The sequence below is a fragment of the Plecotus auritus genome (genome assembly GCF_963455305.1).
Source record: "Plecotus auritus genome assembly, chromosome: 1".
Classification (NCBI taxonomy): domain Eukaryota; kingdom Metazoa; phylum Chordata; class Mammalia; order Chiroptera; family Vespertilionidae; genus Plecotus; species Plecotus auritus.
Genome location: NC_137770.1, coordinates 165,036,848 through 165,049,989, shown reverse-complemented (window position 1 = coordinate 165,049,989; position 13,142 = coordinate 165,036,848). Strand labels below are relative to the sequence as shown.

Genomic DNA, 13,142 nt, shown 5'->3' with positions numbered 1-13,142 from the left:
CAAGGGCAATTTATCTAATTCTTTCCCTGCATATCATTTTTTTAAAATAAATTTGCCCTGATGAGGAAAAGTATGCTTTTAAAAGGGGATCTTTAGAGATACTTATTGCTCATGCATTCCCTGGTCTCAGATAGACTTTCAATAATAGTCCCAGTCAAACAAGGTGAGTTTCTACATCCTTTTTCCTTGAAGCAACACAGACGATTTAAAGATGATTTTAATAATTATTTTGCCACCAGGTTTCTATTTTCCTAAGCAAAACTATTAAGCTTTTCTTTAGGCTTTTCTGCCCCACGTTTCATAGCCAACCCTCCTTTCTCCTTCTGCCTGCACCTGCCATGCCCTCCAGGCCCCCTGGCGGCAGCCTCAGCCCTGAGCACACCTGTGCCTTTCCACAGGCTCTGCTGGCTCCACTGTCCAAGTACTTACGTTATGGTTAGTGTTTCACATTAGCTGAATGTCCCCACAAAACTTTTAGGTAAAAGGAACTGGGAGAAGGAAGTAAAATAGTGGATTTTTGTGGACCAAATGCTGGTGTCCCCAAAAAGTCTTATGTTGAAACCTAACCCCAGTGTGATGGTGTTAGGAGGTGGGGTCTTTAGGAGGTGATGGGGTCATGAGGGTGGAGCCCTCATAATGAGATTAAACCCCTTATAAAGAAACCCCAGAGAGCTCCCTCACCCATTCCTCAATGTGAGGACACAGAGAAGACGCCGTCTATGGACCACGAAGCTGGATCTCACCAGACTTTGAGTCTGCAGGTCCCTTGATCTTGGACTTCCAAGCCTCCAGCTGTGACAGTGAATGTCTGCTGTTTATAAGCTCCCGCGCAGTCCATAGTATTTTGTGTAGCAGCCTGAGAGGACAAAGACAGAGGCACTGTATGGATGATTATAGCTTCCACCAGGAGCTGGGACCAGTGTGTAGAATCACAGCCTCTGCTCACTCGGTGGGTGGTATCCAAACTGAAGAGACTCATGGTGATTACGGTGACTTACAGACTGGGTGAAGGTGCAGGTTTGCCCAGTTTGTGTGCATATGCAATTATATACACATATGAATAAAGTAACTTACAAATAAGAATATTGCTTAAAATGAGAAACAGAATCACAAGGCATTCCTGAAGACCGCTGAGCTTTCCAGACCATGTAATTTGCAGAAATGCTTTCAGATGTGCTCCCCGAAGGCACCCAGCTTCCCTCTCGGGTATTCCATGGTTAGTGTTGAGGTTGTTTTGGAGACGCCACCTTGGAGCAGTGTGTGTGGGAAGCAGTGCACGGGGCTGGGTGGGAGGTGGGGGCACAGGGACAGGTGGGAGGCACTGAGTGGGGGCCTGAGTGAGGTCATGAACTCGAGGTGGGAGTCAGGGGGGTTGTGAGCCATCAAGAGGGTCTCGATGTCCACCGATTGCTATGGAGTGGAATTGGGGTGCCAGAGATGACACCTACCCTTGAGTTGAAGGAATGAGTGGTGGTGGAGCTGCTCTGGGAAGATCAGGGTGATCATCGAATTCTGTGGATGCCTCTGTCCAAGCTCTCATCACATGCTCCTCGAATGTGCTCCTCATTGGAGGTGGGCCTACCTCTGGCTCCGGGCCGGCACAGAGGCCGTGCCATAGATGTTCCATGTGTGGATCAGCTGATGGGAAACACTCTGAGATCCTTGTCCTGGGGAGGATGTGGATGACAGTCCCAGCAGGTTTAGTGTCATTGGCTCTCCCACGGCAGGCAGATAACCTGGACTTAATAAATGTGCCCATTCATATCAGCAATGAGTCATTTTCGATTGATTAGGAAAATGTCTTTATTTTTTTCTATTGTAAACAACCAATAAACATTGTGTATTTTATAATAGACCAAAATGATTCTGTCTGAACTTGGCTGGCTGAAAGAATTTTTGGCACAGACCCACTTTAAATGCAACTTAGATAAATTGGATTTCATTAAGATTAACTACTCAGGCTCTTTGAAATGTACTTTTAAAGATGAAAAGACAAGCCACAGACAGGGAGGAAATATTTTCAAATCACATATTCAACATAGGACCAGTGTCCAGAATATACAAAATGCTCTCAAACTCAATAATAAGAAAAGGAATCCTATCTAATAAAAGAGTAATATGCAAATTGACTGTCACTCCAATACACAAGATGGCTGCCTCCATGTGGACACAAGATGGCCACCACAAGATGGCCAGCAGGGGAGGGCAGTTAGGGGTGGCCAGGTCTGCAGGGGAGGGAAGTTGGGGGCGACCAGGCCTGCAGGGAAGGGCAGTTGGGGGGAACCCAGGCCTGCAGGGGAGAGCAGTTGGGGGACCAGTCTTGCAGGGGAGGGCAGTTAGGGGGGAACAGGCCTGCAGGGGAGGGCAGTTAGGGATGACCAGGCCTGCAGGAGAGGGCAGTTAGGGGCAAACAGGCTGGCAGGGAGCAGTTAGGCATCAATCAGGCTGGCAGGGGAGTGGTTAGGGGGTGATCAGGCTGGCAGGCAGAAGTGGTTAGGGGCAATCAGGAAGGCAGGCAGGTGAGCAGTTGGGATCCAGCAGTCCTGGATTGTGAGAGGGGTCCCAGATTGGAGAGGGTGCAGGCTGGGCTGAGGGACACAACCCCCCATGCATGAATTTTGTGCACTGGGCCTCTAGTAACTCTATAAAAATACAGAAAGGATTGAAACAGACACTTTGCTAAAGAAGAGTTCAGAGGGCAAATATATATAGGAGAAGATCATCAATGTCATAAGTCATCAGGGAAATGCAAATTGAATTAAAATTAAAATGAAACCTCTGCACACCTATGAGAATAGCTAAACAATATCGAAATGATAATAGTGAGTGCTGACAAGGATGCTGTAACTTTCCAAACCAGCACAGCCTTTGGGCAAAGAGCTTGGTAGCTTTTTTATGAGGTTAAACCTGGCCCTCTGTCTGTGACCCAGCAGTGCCAAGCCTCGGTCATCACCCAAAGAATGTGAATGTCCCTTTACATGGAACCTGTGCATGACTATTTGTGGCAGCTTTGCTCATAATTGCCCCAAACTGGACACAGTGCTAATGTGTTTCAATTAGTGAGAATGGATAAATAAACACCTCATGTCAGGTTATGAAGTATAACTCAGCAATGGAAAGGAGTGAGCTGATATTGAGTCTCCGATGCTTTGTACTCAGGGGAAGAATTCAGGCTCGCAGGACACCTGTGGCATGATTTAATTGTAACAGTCTCGAAAAGGCACCATTACAGGGAAGGGACACAGACCAATGGTTGGGACTGAGGGCAGGAGTTGCTTGCAAAGGGCTATGAGGGGATGTTTCTGGGGAGATCAAACTATTTTACATTTTGATGTGCTTTAAGGCTGTTTGTGCTCATAGACTGCCTACTAATAAGAATGAATTTCACTGTATATTGGTTATATCTCAATTGATCTGATTAAAAAAAAAATTCAGGGAGGGCGAAAGAAGCAGCCATGGTGATTATTGGTTTGAAAATATCAAAAAGGGCCGGCAGCATCCCATCCCCACCCACGCATGCTGAGTCCTGTGTGACAAGAAGCAGCTCGAAGCAAGAGGTTTCCTGTCTTTCCTGTTAGTCATTTGGCTTCATGCTGGCCTGATGTTCTTCATCTCTACCCTGTAAACAATAATGTAAGTGGGGCCACTTTAAAATGGAGCCAGAGCTGCCCTCCCAGAGGACTCTCTCACATGCCAAACCTGAGACCCTGGGTTGTTAAAACGGGGCAGAATAACCTTTGGACAGGGCCTAAGGCCAACTTATGCCCCATAGAACTGTTTGGCAAGATAATAAGAAAGCAGATATTATGTCTGCTGGGCTGATGAACCCTGGACTGAAAACTGAAAGCATGTTTAGAATTAGCGTCACTGGGTAGCATCATCTGCACCCATCGCAACGCCTTCCTTCTGTGGGTGTGGGTGTTCCTTCCCCTCTTGCCTTTGTCTCCTAATTGGAACATTATCTGGGCTTCTGTCTGAATCAGTGCTGCACAAACAGCGATTCTTACTGCTCTCAAATACTCTCAAATAAATGCTTGTAGCCTCTCACTTTGAAGGGTCTTTTGTTTCAAGGTAACAACTTTCACAACACTGCAGGAGAAGAGTGCCCAGCGGCTTCCTAGGGAGGCCCAGGGGGAACAGCCACAGAAATGATGGGTTTATAGATACGGATGGAGAACAGGCAGTGGGAGCACATTCTTATTTTTTTCTGTTAATTTTAAAGGATAAGAACGGAATAACCAGGGTGAACCTTGAGGACATTATACTGTTAGATAAGCCAGTCATGAAGACAAATACTGTGTAATTCCACTTATATGAGGACCTTAGAGGAGTCAAGTCCACAGAGACAGAGAGTAGGATGCTGGAGGCCGGGTACCAGGGCTGGGGGGCAGGGAGTGGGGGAGTGGTGTTTATGGGCATAGAGTTTCATTTTGGGAAGATTAAAAGAATTCTGGACATGAGGGTGGTGATGACTGTTCAATAATGTGAATGTACTTAATGCCACTGAGTTGTGCACTTAAAAATGGTTAAAATAGTACAACTTATGTACATATCCTATCTAATAAAAAAGCAATATGCAAATTAACCACCACTCCGCTACACCACAAGCCATGCCCACAAGCCACGCCCACTAGCCAATCAAGAGCAAGTATGCAAATTAACCCCAACCAAGATGGCTGCGGCCACAGAGAGAGCAGGAGGGAGGCTTGGGTTTCCCCGGTGATGGAGGAAGCCAAGCTTTTGGCACACCCTGGTCGGCCCAGGCCTCCGCTTAAGGCTACAAAGTTTCAATTGTAGAAGATAAATAAACCCCAGATACCAGGGCCTCCACTTGGGTTGCCAGGGGGCATGGCCGGCCTGCAAACCACCACAGACCCCTCGCCTAGGCCACCCAATGCCCCAAGGGAACCCCCACCCTGATCCAGGACACCCTTCAGGGACCAGCCGGCCCCCACCCATGTACCAGGCCTCTATCCTATCTAATAAAAGAGTAATATGCAGCCAAAACCGGTTTGGCTCAGTGGATAGAGCGTCAGCCTGCGGACTGAAAGGTCCCAGGTTCGATTCCGGTCAAGGGCACGTAACTTGGTTGCGGGCACATCCCCATTAGGAGGTGTGCAAGAGGCAGCTGATCGATGTTTCTCTCTCATCGATGTTTCTAACTCTCTATCCCTCTTCCTTCCTTTCTGTAAAAAATCAATAAAATATATATTTAAAAAAAAAGAGTAATATGCAGATTGACCATCACTCCAACACACAAGATGGCTGCCCCCATGTGGTCAAAGATCCTGCCCCCATGTGGACACAAGATGGCCACCACAAGATGGCCAGCAGGGGAGGGCAGTTGGGAGGGACCAGGCCAGCAGAGGAGGGAAGTTGGGGGCAAACAGGCTGGCAGGGGAGCAGTTAGACATCAATCAGGCTGGCAGGGGATGGGTTAGGGGGTGATCAGGCTGGCAGGCAGAAGCAGTTAGGGGCAATCAGGAAGGCAGGCAGGTGAGCAGTTGGGAGCCAGCAGTCCTGGATTGTGAAAGGGATGTCCGACTGCCCGTTTAGACCCGATCCCAGCATCCCTCTAGGGGTCCCAGATTGGATAGGGTGCAGGCTGGGCTGAGGGACAACCCCCTCCCCCCCATGCACGAATTTAGTGCACCGGGCCTCTAGTGTTTAAAATAAAAAGAAAGAATGAGAAAGGTATAAACCATCGTCTCTCGTCTCTGAGGTAGTACCAGCGGCCCGACTCTCTCAGACGTGTTTACTTTCTGGAATGGCTTTTTCAGAGCTGCCTGTGGACCAAGTAGAAGCTCTATAATAAACAAGTGTTCGCTGCCTTTGCGAATGCTCTGCACCTTTCTCCACTGCTCACTCTCTTTTGAACCCACAACTGCTTTTGGAGCCTTGGTGCCAACAGAGGCCCCTGTGTTAGGAGGCAGCCTGTGCAGAGTTAGGAAGCTGGGCTCAGGCCACCACGTGGGGCCAGGCGGTGTGAGAACATATGTGAGCAGGGCACCTTCTGGTCAGTGTCCTTTCTGTGAAGTGTGAGTGTCACCTGTTAGGAACAAGGCAGGAGGAAGTGGCATCACCCCTGTAATGCACTTTGCAGGGCTCCTGGCCCACAGTGAACAGTCAGCAGAGGTGAGTCTGTCAGTGCGTCAGTTAGATGCTAGGTGCACCCAGATACGAGTAAGTGATCCAGATCAGGGCCAACCTCTGTGGCCCTCAGCCAGCTGGCTGGATACCTTCCAGGATCCCCAGCCAGGGAAGCTCAGCCACGGCTTGGCTCGGCCAGGTGCCCAGCTGCATCGGGGAACCTGCTCTCATGGGAGCTATGGTTTGACCTTCACTTGAAGGTCACCAGCCTGCATATGACTCAAGTTCTGGTTGAAGCATGACTGACTTTGTCTTTTGCACTGATGAAGGTGTTAGAATCATAGGCCTGGGGCTCAAAGCTTGTTCTCCTTAGGGCTGGGGTCAGGCTGAGAAAGCATGTGGATTAAGTTAGAACTCAACCCCCACTCCCTCTCTGTGGGCCCAGGGGCAACAGATGAACAGACAGCATAGGGGAGGGGCTAATGACCAGACCTGAAACCCTCACTCAGGTAAGCAGGGGAGCAACCTTCAGCCTCCTGGCTGCAGCCCTGCCTGCACCTGGGGGCGGGGTCCTTGCAGTCTGTCTGCTCACCAGGCTCCTGACCTTTCTGTTGGGATCCATCACCCCAGTTGTCTCATGGACTTCAGGGAGAGCTCAAGTTCAGACTCCTTACCGACCACTTGTTGCTGATGGCTTCAGGTGAAGCAGAAAATACATTTAAGACGGTCTCCTCCTCTCTCTTCCTTCTGAGGTGTATGTAGATCAGGAAATTCTGGATGGCCCAAAGAGACCATGATCCCAAGCAATTTCAAGCTGTTTCATCCAAGGATTTACCAGTGTGTAAGCGCTTTCTAAATATGCTTTGAAAATGCCACATATTCAGGTGAATAAGAAAACACTCATTTACTTCTCTCGGGATCCCTGGGGTGGCGGCTCCATCTCGGAGGTTAAGGTGATTTATCCGAAGTCATGCACAGCGACAGCCAGGCCACCCCACTCTCAGAAGAGTAGCTGCTGTCAGGGAGCACCGGCGGCTGGAGAGTCATCTGCATGAAGACACTTTCCTCAAGGCTGTGCCACAGCGAGGGCCGTTCCCATCCTGTGAACTATTAGACGGCCTGTGTCCTGTGCCTGGAGAGCCCAAAATAAATTCAAATCTGTCCCTGAGGGGCCTGGCCTCTGGCTGGGATGGGCCCATCAGCCCAGTTGTCTGAGGCCTGGGTCTTGGGCACAGGTTAGATTTTCATGTAAATTGGAGCTCAGGGAAAAACAAATGTAGGTGCGTCCTTGAGTGCTGATTGAGTATGGATCCTCCAGGAGAGGAAGAAAAGTGGGAAATCCTGAAGGCAGGTGTCAGTTTACAGTTTTTGAAGGCCTGGCCTTGACTCTCCATTTCGGTGTCTGACCTGTTTGATGGATTTCTCTCTCTGTCTCTTCCTCTCCCTTTCCTGCCAAGCTCTGGCCCTCTCATAAACTGGGAGAGCTGCTTCGTGGTTATGTCTGCCATATAAAAGTTACAATACTTTCTGTCTGCACACTGTAGCCACTTGGTCTATAACTGTCTTTTACACTTTAAGAGCATATCAATTTAGCTCTTGGCTACCGATTGGAGAGATGCACGGTTGAGGAAGGACATTTGTGTAAAAAGCCATTACTGGTTTTCATGCTTTTGTCAGTTCTTCCAAGCAAACGTCTTCCTGATGGAACAAAAAAACAAAAACAAAAAGGAGCCCAGTTCGGTTTTCGAGAATGAATTACAGACATACAGCTTCCTGGGAAGTAACTAGTAACTTCTTTTTCCTTGTCTCCTGCTCAGGGACTTGGAAGCTAGACTGAGGTTGGCGAGCGCATCAGAAGCTGCTCCCACTGTGTTTGTGTTTTGGGCTGTGTTGGCATATTCGAGCCACATGGCTGCCGCTGCTGGCACCAAGCAGGATGGAGGCTCAGAGAGAGGGCGAGGTGATAACTTAAGAGGCGCTGTGCCCCTTCCTGGGAGCATTAAATCCACCGCTGAAACAGTGCCAGCAGGACCCACACCCCTGCCTGTGAACGGGTCAGCTCTGTGCCCGTGGCATGGGAACCAAACACCAAAATGAGTAACATAACAATCCTGATCCAGCCCTGGCATTCCGTGCTTCGGGAAAATAAAAACAAATGTTTATGCTGGCAAGTTGTAAAATCCCCTGCTACACCCTTTATTTCATCTTGTGCTTTTAAATAGAACACATTAAGCTCTCCAGGGTAGCTGGCTCCGACACGGTGCTGTGTCCCTCTCCACGAAATGAACGCAATCTGTCTGACGAGGACATTGAGGCCCAGTAATTTACCACCTCAGCTGGAATGTGAAGTGCTCCCCACTGCACAGATTGAAGCCTTCTTTCCATAATTATAGTGGGATCAAAAGACTAGCACGCTGAAGTGCTGTGCTGCGAGGCCCGCTGGTTATAAGGGTCGCTTCCCAGCCCATGTGTTTTTAATATGTCAGCTAAGAAGGTTGTTGGGATCAATCCTGTCCTTTTCATCTGGGTTTTTTCTCTTTAAAAAAATATTATCACTTGAAAATTCAAATATTTGTGAAACTGAAAAGTAAAAGAAAAACAACACCAAGCAAAATTTAAAATCGAGCTACACTGCTGCCTTTTTAGTCTGTCCTGAATAACGCTTTCAGATGGTGACCCCAGAGGGTCCTCAGCAGCCACCTGAAGTTGAAGGGAAAGTCGGCTCAACTCGGGGCCTCTCGTTCTGTCTGTGATGAGAACGATTCTTCTTTGGGTGAAACTGCTCCCTGGTGGTGGAGAGCCAACCAGGGCTCGCTGCCTGTGCTCCCCACACAGCGCAGCGCTGTCTACCTCCCCTATGCAACCAGTCTGTAGGATTATCTGATGGCACACAATACCTTTCTAGTATCTAAATACTCTCGAGTGGAAAAGGCAGAAGCGACAAATGGTGGGAAATAGCAGAGACACCTGAAGGTGCCCTAATGGCAGTTTGGGTGACCGAGGCCAGGAGGTTTTCACTGCCACCAGCGTAGCAGCCCGGTCTGCTCTCCTGCAAGGACGGAGGGAACTTCCTTTTCCTGGCCCACAGCTTCGCTGACTTTTCCCTTACAAGTAGAAGTGGCCTCCATATCCGATAAATCTGATGCCAAAGATGAGCCAAGATGATCATAGGAGATAGATATTCATGCCCAATAGAAACACGCCTTATATTTTCTTTCTTGGATTATTGAATATGAAATCTGGAGGACGCTTGCAGGATCCACTCCAGCAATCTTGTGATTTTACAGATGAGATGCGAAAGCTCAGAAAGTTGAAGCAACTTGCGTGAGCAGCACAGATGGGTTGCTGCACAGCTGGGGGGACCCACCCCTGAGCAATGCTTCTTGTCACCCAATCTGGAACAAGGCTCTCTAGGAATTGGTGGTGGCCTCCAGCGGCATCCGTCTCCTCTCTTTCCCACAGAGCATGCTGATCACAGACATTGAAAGAGTCCTTTAGAGATGGGACTGCAGGCTGGTTTTAATTTGGGTGCTTCTCTGGCAGAATGCACACAGACAACGGCCTTTTTGCTGCTCCTCTTGTGTAAAACATCTTGTTAACTGCTTAAGGCTATTGATGGTTATGACCTTCCTTTCCTTGGCAAAATGCAGTTTTCAGATAACATTTAGTTATCACATCTTTTTTTAAAAATTTAAATTCTTTATTGTTTAAAGTATTACACATGTCTCCTTTCCCCCACATTGACCTCTCCCCACCTGCTCTTACCCCCCATCACATGCCCTCACACGCCTACTGTCTGTGTCCATTGGTTATGCTTATATGCGTTCATACAAGTCCTTTGGTTGTTGATGTATGCCATCTTTATTCCCTTACCTGATTTTGGAATTATTATTGTTATTATTTTTTATATCCTGGTTTTACAATTTGTCTTTAAAAAGTGCAAAAAGTTCTGATAACTATTGGCAACTTCAGATTTTACTTAAGATATCTGGTGATGATTGCCAATTTCCAACATCACAATTTTACCTACTTATACAATCTTTAGATTGGTGGAACAAGGGAGGAATGACTAGGTAGGATAATAATTAGTTTAAGAATTCTGATTGAATTCTTGAATTGATTGGTTTGATAGTAGCTTTCTTAATTGATCATTTGTTCATTCCTACATGGATCTATATTTTTGAAAAACAGATTTATTAAGTTATTAATATACAAAACTGGGCTTTTATGGCATTACCTATTTATTTTTATTTTATTTTAATATTTATTGTGGAGAGTATTACATGTCTCCCCATATTTTCCCCTCATTGCCCCCCTCCATCTGGCTTCCATCCTACCCCAGACCTTTACTACATTATTGTCTGTGTCCATGGGCAATGCATATCCTATCTAATAAAAGGGTAATATGCAAATTAACCATCACTCCATCATAAAGATGGCGGCGCCCATAGCCACAAGATGGCGGCGCCCAGTCCTCTCAGCCCCACCGGAGTCCCCCAGTCCAGGGGGGGGGTAGGCGGGGGAGGGGTGCTCGCTAAGAGTGGGCAGTGTGAGCGGCCCGGCGGAATGCTTGCTTTGTCGCCAGGGTGATGAGGCAAGTGTTCTGCACCCGGTCGCGGATGGGCCTCTGGCCAGGCATGGGGTGTGGATGGGCCTCTGGGCCACAAAGAGCCTCTGGGCAGCGGGTGTGGAGTGGCCAGGCCCTGCAGAGAGCTACTGGTCATGGATTCGTGCGTAGGACTACTAGTATGCATGTAATTTCTTTGGCTAATTTCTTCCTGCACTCTCTTCCCTTCCCTCTGAGATTTGTCAGTCTGTTCCATGCTCCCATGCCTCTGGATCTATTTTGTTCCTCAAAAACCTGGACATATTTAATGTGTACAATTTCATGTGTTTGCAGATATGCATACACCCATGAGACCATCACCACAATCAAGATTATAAACATAGCCATCAGCTCCAAAAGTTTCCTCCTGCCCCTCCTTTGCTTTGCTTGGTGGTAAGAGCACTTAGCATGAGATCCAATCTCTTAACACATTTGTAAGTACACAATACAATATTGTTAACAATAGGTAACATGCTAAACAGCAGATCCCTAGAACTTACTTAACTTGCATAACTGAAACTTCATACCCATTAAACAACAACTCCCCATTTCCTGCCTCCCCAGCCCCTGGTCACCACCATTTTACTCTCCATTTTTATGAGCTTGACTATTTTAGATATCACATATAAGTGGAATCATGCAGTATTTGTCTTTCTGTGACTGGCTTATTTCACTAAGCATCATGTCCTCCAGGTTCATCCATGTTGTCACAGATGACAGGATTTCTTTATTTTTTAAGGCTAAATAATATTTCACTGTATATATATACATATTTTCTTTATCTGTCCATCCATCAGGGATATTTAGGGGATGTCCATATCTTCTTGTCTATTTTGAGTAAAGCTGCAATAAATATTTTAACCTCTTCCAAAAAATCGATGAAGAAGGAACACTTTCTAATAAATTTTATAAGGCCAATATTACCCAGATAACAAAGACACTACAAGAAAAGAAAACTAGAGTCCAATATCTCTGGTAAAGATAGATGCAAAAATCCTCAATAAAATATTAGCAAACTGAATTCAACAGTACATTAAAAAGATCGCACACCATGCTCAAGTGGGATTTATTCACTTTTGAACCAAGGATGGTTCAAAATCCACAAATCAATTAATATGACGTACAAATGGTCAACACATACATGAAAAGATGCTCCACATCACTAACCATCAGAGAAATGCAAATTCACATCACGATGCAATATCATCTCACACCTGTTAGAATGGCTGTTATAAAAAAGACAAGACATAACAAGTGTTGGGGAGGATGTGGAGGAAAGGAAAAATGTGTGCGCTGTTGGTGGGAATGTAAATTGGTAAAACCACTATGGAAAACAGTATGAAGATTACTAAAAAAATTAGTAATAGAACTACCATATGATCCAGCAATTCCACTTCTGGGTATGTATCTAAAGAAAATAAAATCAGTACCTTGAAGCAATATATGCACTCCTGTGTTCATTGCAGCATTATTTACAGATATTTTAAATTTTACTTTATTTTTTAAAAATATATTTTTATTGCTTTCAGAGACAGGAAGGGAGAGGGAAGAAAACATCAATGATGAGAGAGAATCATCAATCGATTGCCTCTCACATGCCCCATAGTGGGGATCGAGCCCATAACCCGACCATGTGCCTTGACCAGGAATCGAAACCCGACCGCCTAGTTCATGGGTTGAGGCTCAACCACTGAGCAACACTGGTGGGATACAGATATTTTTAAAGAGCTTACTGTCTATAAGTCCCTGTCAGGTACTTCTGAGAAGAGAAAGAGAAATAAACTTACTGCTGCTATCTTTGAGGAACCTGTAGTCTTGTAAAAGAGATAGTAACTCTTCTAGGTGTAGTAATAAACAGGAAGAGATCATGCAGAAAGGAACAGACAAGTGCTGAGGAAGTTCTAGGAGATGTTATATCTACTAGACATATTTTAAAAAGGACTCACTGAGGAGGTGAATAGGTATGAATGGGGAAGTTACTTTTGAAGTTGTGGAATATATCCAACCAAATGAAAGAAAACAATCAAGTCTTGGAGACAAGAACAAACAGGACTTGTATGGGAATAATGAACAATTTAGTTTGGATGGAGCAAGTGTTCTTCAAGTGGACCGAGGTGGAAACTAGAATGTGATCCCAAGTAGTCTGGACTTGGTCAAGACAACAGCAGAGAGCTGCAGACACTGAGCATGGGAAGACCCTACAGGCTTGTCCAGCCTTGACCTTCTCCTGGTGCGTACATTCTTTCTCAAGCTACAGTCCCTTTAGGGGGCAGGGACTCTGACACACCAAACAAGCCCAGGTCTGCTTGTCAGCAGCAAAAGGACAGCTACAACAACTGCTCCCAATAGAAGCACATTTGAAGGGCTCTGTGTGCTTTCCTACTTTATCAAGAGGTGTATGAGTTACTCATAGTTGAATTGCAATGCATACAGCTTTCCAAATCCA

At 46.4% G+C, this 13,142-nt stretch overlaps 1 protein-coding gene across 2 annotated transcripts in view; it reads right to left on the bottom strand.

The window, feature by feature from the left end:
* Positions 1–13,142, bottom strand: part of ADARB2 (adenosine deaminase RNA specific B2 (inactive)) — a 438,045-nt gene that overhangs the window by 197,852 nt on the left and 227,051 nt on the right. The window lies entirely within an intron of this gene.